The sequence below is a fragment of the Leptonychotes weddellii genome, chromosome 10 (genome assembly GCF_054177405.1).
Source record: "Leptonychotes weddellii isolate Sample4059 chromosome 10, ASM5417740v2, whole genome shotgun sequence".
In the NCBI taxonomy this organism is placed as follows: Eukaryota; Metazoa; Chordata; class Mammalia; order Carnivora; family Phocidae; genus Leptonychotes; species Leptonychotes weddellii.
In genome coordinates, this window is record NC_138378.1 from 37,268,245 (window position 1) to 37,278,092 (window position 9,848).

Genomic DNA, 9,848 nt, shown 5'->3' on the forward strand with positions numbered 1-9,848 from the left:
TTTCCTTCCCCAAATCAGGGAAGTTCTCTGCTATAATTTGCTCCAATATACCTTCTGCCCCTCTCTCTCTTTCTTCTTCTTCTTCTGGGATCCCAATTATTCTAATATTGTTTCATCCAATGGTATCACTTATCTCTCGAATTCTGCCCTCGTGATCTAGTAGTTGTTTATCTCTCTTTTTCTCAGCTTCTTTATTTTCCATCATTTGGTCTTCTATATCACTAATTCTCTCTTCTGCCTCATTTATCCTAGCAGTTATAGCCTCCATTTTTTATTGCACCTCATTAATAGCCTTTTTGATTTCCACTTGGTTAGATTTTAGTTCTTTTTTTTCTCCAGAAAAGGTTTCTCTACTACCTTCCATGCTTTTTTCAAGCCCAGCTAGTATCTTTAAAATCATCATTCTGAACTCTAATTCCAACATCTTACTAATGTCCATATTGATTAGGTCCCTGGCAGTCAGTACTGCCTCTTGTTCTTTTTTTTGAAGTGATTTTTTCCATCTTGTCATTTTGTCCAGAGGACAATAGATGAATGAGAGAATAAAATCCTAACAGGATAACAATGACCCCAGAAAAATATATGTTAAACAAATCAGAAGAGACCTTCCAGAAAATGGTAGCTTTTCTGTTCAGAGGGTTGCTACTATTCTTTTCTTCGATCTCCTGTTGAGTTCGTAGGTGTTCAGAATGGTTTGATCCCTATCTAGGTGAATTTCTGGGACCAGATGAAATTTAGGTCTCCTACTCCTCTACCATCTTTCTCCTCCCCCCCCCCCCACCGCCCAGTACAGAAACTTCTAATAAGTCAAATTTCTAAGAGGAAGAGGAGGAGCTGTTAGCTAAAAGCAGCTTGCATATTAAGTCCAAAACCTGTGCATGTGCTCTGAACCTATTTTTGCTTTAAAATAACCGCTAAGTGTCCAAGGATGGCCACACCACAGCTTCATTCTGTTTCTCCTCTCCCAGCATGAATAAACTGATAGAGATGGAAAAATTCTGTCTCTGATTCTCAGTGTTTTTTCTCTGTAACATTTCACTGGACTGCACCCATTGGTATTTGTGCAGCTTTATTTGAATACAGTATTCTAGTTATTTACTTTTGTACCATTTTAGGGACGCTTCCATGGTTCCATTGCTATATGTTCAGTTTATTAGTGGTCATTAAATCAATATAACAGGAAAATTATTTTTACTTTCTATTACTCACCTGCTTTCTACAAAGGGTGCCTCCTGCTACCTCCACAAGCAAATATACTCTTGAAGACCTTCATATGTTTGGATATGCACATTTGGAAGAGGAAATTCAGGGAGGTCTCGAGTTCCATATCTGAGTTAATACAATGGTGTTAAGAGCAACCAGTGGGTACCAGGAGTCCAGTACTAAAGACAATTATGAGGAAGTAGCCTCCAGGAAATTTGAGGTAACTTGAGGAGGATAAGGATCTTCCCTAGGCCCTCCAGTTGGGGTTTGGGATGATTCTATTCAGGTCCCAATGGCTGAAAGAGTCTCTGATGATCTCTGGGTTACTATTTATGTATGTATTTTTTTTTAAAGATTTTATTTATTTATTTGAGAGAGAGAAAGAGAGCAGGAGGAAGAGGGAGAGAGAATTTCAAGCAGACTCTGCACTGAGCACAGAGCCTGATGTTGGACTCAATCCCACAACCATGAGATCATGACCTGAGCTAAAACCAAGAGTTGGATTCTTAGCCAACTGAGCCACCTAGGTGCCCATATTTACGTATGTATTTTTTACATTCATGTGTGCTTATTAAAATCCAAGATAACCTTGTGAACAAGATAGCTCATGTACTACTTGGGTGGGGGGGGGAGCTGAGTTCCAAAAGGTTGCACAACTGATCAAGGATCCTTCTGATAATGCTGCAAACTTGTGTCCTGAGATCCTTTAATGTTCTTGTCACCACACCTAGAGACTTTTCCAAAATTAGGAATGAAAGGCAAGAGGTTAAACACAAGGTGGCTTTCAAGTGCTAGCATTTCCAAGTGATGATGATTGGAAGTGTGGCTGGAAGTGTGAACTGTGCTTTTTGAGAACTTGGTCACCCAACAAGGAAGACACTTTCTCCTTCCATTTGGTAGTCTCCTTGGATTAATTTTCTCCTCATTGTTGTAATTGGTCCCAGGTTCCTCTCTCCATCTTCATACCAGTTCATTCTAATCCAGGGAGAAGTTTCAGAAGTCACTACAATGCTCCCATTAATTTTACATGATAATGTTTTAAACTTTAGGATCTTTAATATCAGAGCTGCAAAACTCAAAATTGCCAGGTGGAGAAATTTTCCTCATTGATCGTACATTCAATATTTTCCCAAGATACTACATTTATTGTTTCTTTAAGAATGATCAGATTAAAGAGTTTTAAGAAAAGACCTATTTCTCTCCATTGCTTAGTGTTGTTAGAAGTAACAGTGGTATAATAAACTAAAACTTTAGGTTTATTTTTTCCAGTTTTATTGAGAAATAATTGACATATATCACTGTATAAACTTAAGGTGTACAGCATGATGGTTTGGTTTGCATATATTGTGAAATGTCTTCTCATATAACTACAATAAAAAGAAAAGAAAGGAAAAAAGAAAAAAGAAATTTCCCTGTGATGAGAACTCTAAGGATTTACTCTTTTAACAATTTTCCTATATACCATACTGCAGGGCTAACTGTAGTCACCATGCTGTATGTTACATCCCTAGTGCTTATTTATCTTATAACTAGAAGTTTGTACTTTTTGACAACCTTCCTCCAGTTCCCCCTCTCCCACCCTCTGCCTCTGGTAACCACAAGTCCAATCTCTTTTTTATGAGTTGTGTGTTTGTGTGTGTTTGTGTTTTTAGACTCCACATATAAGTGAAATCATACAGTATTTGCCTTTTTCTGTTTGACTTACTCACTTAGCATAATGCCTCAAGGCCCATCCATATTGTTGCAAATGGCAGGATTTCCTCTTTTGTTTATGGCTGAATATATATATACATATATATGTGTGTGGATAGGTAGATAGATAGATAGATAGATAGATAGATAGATAGCTATAGATATACAACCCTTTATCCATTCATCCATCACTGGACACTTAGGTTGTTTCCATGTCTTCCCTACTGTAAATAATACTGCTATGAACATGGGGGTGCAAATAGCTTTTCAATTTAGTGTTCTCATTTCCCTTGGATATATTCCCAAAAGTGGAATTGGTAGTTCTAAAAACCTTAGATTTAAATTGTGATGTCTTCCAAAAACACAAAAATACCCTTTGTTGTATAAGCTAATGTTTCCCCATCTTTCCTCTAACAATTTTTTTTAAAGATTTTATTTATTTATTTGAGAGAGAGAGAATGAGAGACAGAGAGCATGAGAGGGAGGAAGGTCAGAGGGAGAAGCAGACTCCCTGCTGAGCAGGGAGCCCGATGCGGGACTCGATCCTAGGACTCCAGGATCATGACCTGAGCCGAAGGCAGTCACTTAACCAACTGAGCCACCCAGGCGCCCACCTCTAACAATTTTTTAAAATCACGTTTGGACAGGTCATTACACAGAGTAATCATTTTTCAGCCCAGGACAAAATATTGGAAGAAATAGAAGAAATTCAGTCCTATATTTTATTCACAGGCATTTGGAGTATTTCTATCCTGTGGCCTTAAGAATTATTTTCACCCTGGCCTCTTATTTTGAAACTGCTTCCCAGAGTTCTCACATTTGCACCTATCTTCATGGTAAATTGTTTTAGCATGGTAATATGCTCAGATCAATTGCCAGTGGCAGTAATGTGAGCATCAATCATGTACAAATGTGTAATAACTGGGAGACAAATGACATTACCCCCCTTCTTCTTCTAGCCTGGTACAGTTTGCTCTTCTGGAGGATGCCTTTAGTACAAAGTAATTTCCAGGGAAGTCTGAAGGCACATCTGTTAAACATTAAGAATTCTTTCAACTCACCTGGTCCTCAGAGAGAGAGAGGAAATATGCAGCAGCTTGGACTTAGCCAACACCATGGATGTTACAGAAGGTTCTGAGTCCTGTCACCCAGCAGGGTCATGTAACCTTCATCCGAACTCCTTAGGGCCTTCCCCCATCCCACATATCTTTTATCTCTCTGTCACTCTCTCTTCCTAGCCCTTGGATGTTAGGATTTCCTGGTTGTTCACAATTTAAATTCTGGTTGTTTGGTCCTGAGAACTTTTCCCCCAAATCCTGATTTTCCCACTTTATCCATACCTCCTACCATAGTTTTTCTTAGTATTATTCCACCTGCCCCAATATATGTCACATTTTTGTTCTTATGTGTTTGTTTTTACTTTGGCTACTCTTTTTACCCAGTTGGCTTCCCAAAAGGCTGAGATTTGTTTTGGTTATATTCACTACAAGTGCTGTCTTTAAATATGTAATAAGTTGAATGTACATGTATTCTATGTCCTGAAAATATATAGCATGTGTTATATTTCACACAGGTAAGATGTCAGTCATCTGTTTTGGAACTGTTTACAAATCCATGCGAGGGTCAAGCAAATCTAACAAAGCATAGTCAAGCCCCTGGGACTAGCAACATTCTGGAGCCATTATTTCCTTCAGCTTGAAGAGATGAGGGAAGGCGGTGGTTAGTAGAATCTGGAGAGGGGGTTGTATGGGGATGTCTCCTTAGGAGAAACTGTGGCGTTTAGGAAAAGGATGAAGTTAACATGTGGTGACCCAACAGGGAAGGAGCCTGGAAAATAAAAACCCTGAGTTGATTCTCCTACTCTACTCTCTGATTTTTTTTTTAAAAACAGTTTTTCCTGTTGATTGAATCCAATGGGAAGCCATAACACAATGAATCTCATTGATGTGGTCCATAAAAGTCAATCTCCCCGGGCACAACACATTAGAAAAAGGTGGAAAGGAGATCTGAAGGGGAAAACGGAAATAACCAGACAGATATAATATGCAGAGTTGAGATCTACATAATAAAACATAACAATGAAAATTAGAAAGATACTGTAAACTCAGATTGTATTATAGAACTCAATTTATCCATATTCACCACCTGGTACTTAAAACAAGTAGCTGACCCTCAGGGGTCTGTTGTTCAGATATTTTGCTGTCTCTTGAGTATCAAAGCCAATTATTCTTCATGGGATTCCTCACTCAGTATCACTCACCACTCAATAAATTAGACAAACATGAGTAGTTAATTCACCATTGTTTAGCATTCTAGCTTGTTTGAAATGACTTCAGGCCAGTGTATTCCACCATATGTGAACGATTGACTTCATGTTCTACCAAAATATTTCCTCAGTTCATTTAATGATTTGGCTTTTTAAATTCCCCTTGATTAAGGCTGAACATAACACTTAAAATCTGAAAGCAGCCACAGTGCTGTGGTTTTTGACAAATTACCTCAGCTAAAAGACGCAAGCTCATGCTCCTTATTTATTCATCTGTTCTTGCCAAAGGAACTTGCCAGCTCCTCTTGGTGCAGGTCTTCTGAAAAATATGAGAGGAGAAATAATAAGGGCACCTTGAAGAAACAATGTAACTATACATAAAGTCTTGTGGGCAATGCTGAAAGTTGACATGATTTTGCCATCTCGTGTGGAACTGAGAACAAGAGCCCTCCTTCCTGCTGGTGAAAGGAATATGAAGACTCATTCTAGCATCAATGTATATCTTTCCAAAGATTTATTTTTGTAACCATTTGAATCCTGGCATTTACATACAGCTACATGGTAAAGTGAGTAACTGACTTCCCTCCATGAAGACTGAACCCATGATTTGACCACCCCTATGCTCTAACGAGTTGAGTCAACTCATCATTGACAAGTCACCAGTCATGAGTTTGTGACATGTCTGTAATATTGACTAAGAGCTATCATTGTCAGATGGGCCTGTACAAATAGAATGGTCCTTCTTAACACCCACAAGTAAATAGCCAATGCATCAAATATTACTCTCTCTGCCCAGCATTTAGGGGGTGTGTTATAGCACCAGACCATTTACATCTTAGCTGTATTTAAGGAATACCTTTCAATATAGTTCTGCTTCATAGATTGTCTCTCACCCTGATGCACTGTTCATCTTTTCTGAACAGGAATTATGATAGACACATGCTATTTTATCCATCTAATGTCCTTAACACTTTCTCTGGGGAAAAAAAACCCTTGTTTTCCTTTGTCTAATACAAACATTTTTATCATCAGTCCATGCAGTTCAAGTCACATGTCAGCTTCAGGAGAAGGTACAACTGACAGGCCTGGCCAGTGGCTGATTCTAATCATCTGAAACCCACAGTCAGGGAAGAATTGGTCACATGCCACAAGCCAAGTTAATGAACTAGTTCTCTGAGATTTTACAAAAGTTACTGGGGAGGGCCCCTGGGTGCCTCAATCAGTTGGGCTTCTGCCTTCGGCTCACGTCATGATCCCAGGGTCCTGGGATTGAGTCCCGTGTCAGCCTCCCTGCCCAGTGGGGAGTCTGCTTCTCCCTCTCCCTCCCTCTGCCACTACCCCTGCTTGTGCTCTCACTCTTTCTCTCTCTCTCGCAAAAATATATAAATAAAATCTTTAAAAAATAGTACTGAAGAAAAAAGCTCTGTCATCTGAGGTTAAACCAACAACAAGGATAATAGATGAAGATGGAGAAAACTCTAGATCCAGCCTTGCCTGAATTTGTATCTATCTGTGGACTCTCCAAGGGTGTAAAACAAGAAATTTCCTTCATTGTTTAAGCCAACTAGGGTTGTACTTCTAATACTTATAAACAAAAGAAGAAAGAAGAAGGAGGAGGAGGAGGAGAAGGAGGAGGGCAAGAGGGGAGAAAGAGGAGGAGGAGAATAAATACAAGTGGGGAACTACAATCTGGAATATGTCCAAAAGTCTAAGGTCATACAACTAGATTCCATTACCTTTTCTCAACTCTGGGTTTCATGTATTTATTATTATGGCCTTACTTCCATCATCCTCAAACTGAACATTGCCATTCAAGTCAAAGTGAGACTCCAGCAATGCTTACTTGGCTATTCTGAAGAAAATGTCCAAAAGGACACCCACTCTAATTCTCAAGTCCTCCAAGAAGAGGGTGATTCATTCTTCCACACAGAAATGAAATTGTTGAAATGTTCTTTCTCAATGTTTTAGAACATACCCCAGGTTCATTATAGATATTAATTTAGAAATTAACCCTTTTAAATAGTTCTTGAGCCAATTGTTTAAATTGGCTTGTAAAAATAGTCTTTTTAATGAAAATGTTTATAGATGTTGGACTTAGCTTGGTGTTATAGTTTGGATTACTGTTCAACAGATATTCTCTCTTCTTACTTTTCCACTATGGACAGAGTTGGGGTTGGCCATGTGACTTGCTTTGACCAATAGAATTCTAGTGGATGTGATGCAAGAGGCCTTAAGTATTGTTCTGTGGCTTGGCTTGGGTTTTGAGGGCAGTGATAAATCATGAGAAGAGCATGCCTCTGGTATGCTGCCACTTCAGCCTGGGCTTTAGAAAAACTACACATGGAGAAGATCTAAACTAAACTCACAGGCTGGAGTCAAGCTGAGCCAACCTACAGCCTGAAGTAAAGCCATTCTGGCCAAGCCCAGCCTAGATCAACCAAATCACAGGCAGCTGTAACATAAGAATAAAATACTTGGAAGAATGAAGGGAGGGAAATCGGAGTAGGAGAAGAACCATGAGAGACTATGGACTCTGAAAAACAAACTGAGGGTTCTTGGCGGGGGGGATAGGTTAGCCTGGTGATGGGTATTAAAGAGGGCACATTCTGCATGGAGCACTGGATGTTATACGCAAACAATGAATCATGGAACACTACATCAAAAACTAATGATGTAATGTATGGTGATTAACATAACAATAAAAAACAAAGATGTAATGTATGGTGATTAACATAACATAATAAAAAAAAGAATTAAATGAGAGAAAAAGGAATAAAATACTTATTGTAAGCCATTAAGTTTAGGATGATTTCTTGTACAGCATTTTAGTGTCAATAGTTTACTACTTCATTGCTATGCTTTATGTACCACTGTATCGTTCATGCAACCAGTAGACCTTAAGAGAGATGAGGTGCATGAAAGAGATAAGTGTTTGGTTTAGAATATTATCATTGAAAATTAGCCCTAAACAGAATCTTAGACACAATCAGTCTAAGCAAATACTCCCAGCTCCCCATTTACATTGAGGCCCAGAGGATGAAGCAACTTACCTCAGGTCATGACTTAACTCAAAACCAGCACTAAAGGAAGGAATTTTGACTTCCAGCCCCCCAATCTTCCCACAATACCACCACACCCTCTCTTCAGTATTTAGACACTAATTCATACTCTACTTCAATATCTCACTTTTCTCATATTGGTAATTCTGGTTCTGTCCTCCCCTGACAATCTTCTAAGGACTACCTTATAGCAAAATACAGAACAGGAGAAAAACTGACCATATTGGACATTTGCAAAGGTTTTCACTACTAGAGGAGGGAGGAAATGCCAACTTACCTATTCCTTGTTCTTCGATGTGGATAGAGTGCCTTTGGTCAAGAATGCTTCCATTTCCCCGGAAGGCTATATTCCAGAAACCTGAGTCTATTTTTTTTACATCTATGTTAATAATTGTTTTGGAGAACACATTCCTATTCCTGTGTTATTTGAATATGTTCTATCAGAGGCATTATAAAAATCTCTATAACAAAATGAACTGAGACCTTATAGATTGTTTACCCCAGAAGTCACAAACTCAGATGACTTTATGGGCTAGATCAGGAATGTAAAGCACATGAAACAAGAGGCTGGAAGAGGATTCTGGCAAAGTTAGCAGTTCAGGCCCTATTACATTGTGGGGGAGGGGGTTCTGGAAAATGGTAGCTACTAATTGTGACTATGTCGCCAAATCTTTGATTACTGCAAAAGAAGGAACATTTTGGAATTTTTTAATGGGAAATGATCCATTTTTAAAGAATGTTGACTATTTTTTAACATGTGATCCATATAAAACATGCTCATGAACCGAATGCCACTCGCACAAATTAATGCATCATGGAATGTGCTATTAGAAATTAAGAATACTATAATTAAGTCCTATATGAATTAAAATGTCCTAATTATGTAATTTTAAAAGAGAAAATAAATCTATAAAAGCCACTAGGTATTGTTTTCAGTTGCTAGTTCTAGAAATATGTTTCTAAGGAGTACTTTTTGGCTTACTCTCTCTAGTGTTACAAAGATAAAATGGATATTGTATGATGAATTTCCTAAAAATAGACTATGCCATGTTTCTAAAACCATGAAAGCACAGAGTATTTTCACAAGGCATAGAAAATGAGATATCCAAGAGCACAGTTATCAATTTATAGTTATTCTTCCAGCATATTAAATAACATTATACATCAATTTCTCTACTTGGGCGAGGTCATCCAAATCAATACTAAATAGTGTATAATTACTACTACTAGAGAAGTAAGTCTAAGTAAGGACTTTCTAAAATCAGGTCTTTCATTGCAATGGCAGGGTTATCCTTAAAAAACTAGTATGTACATTTTAACATTTGAACTTTTATTTTACTCATAAAATTTTTATCTCCTTAAATTCAGTTTATATTTGCCAACAAGCCATGTACTTTGTTCTTTCTACATTATTTGAGGAGTCCAAAAAAACATCTCCCTGTTAAAGATAATTTCCATAATCATTCAAAAAGTGGGGAAGATTTACTGTATTTTTTTAAGACCATGAAAAAGAAAAGAGAAATAACACAAGGTAAAGAATTCATGAATAGGTAATCACTTTCTACAGACAATAAGCAATGTTCCAATAAGCCCTGAGAAATAGCTAATTAATTTTCCAAGTGAGCAAA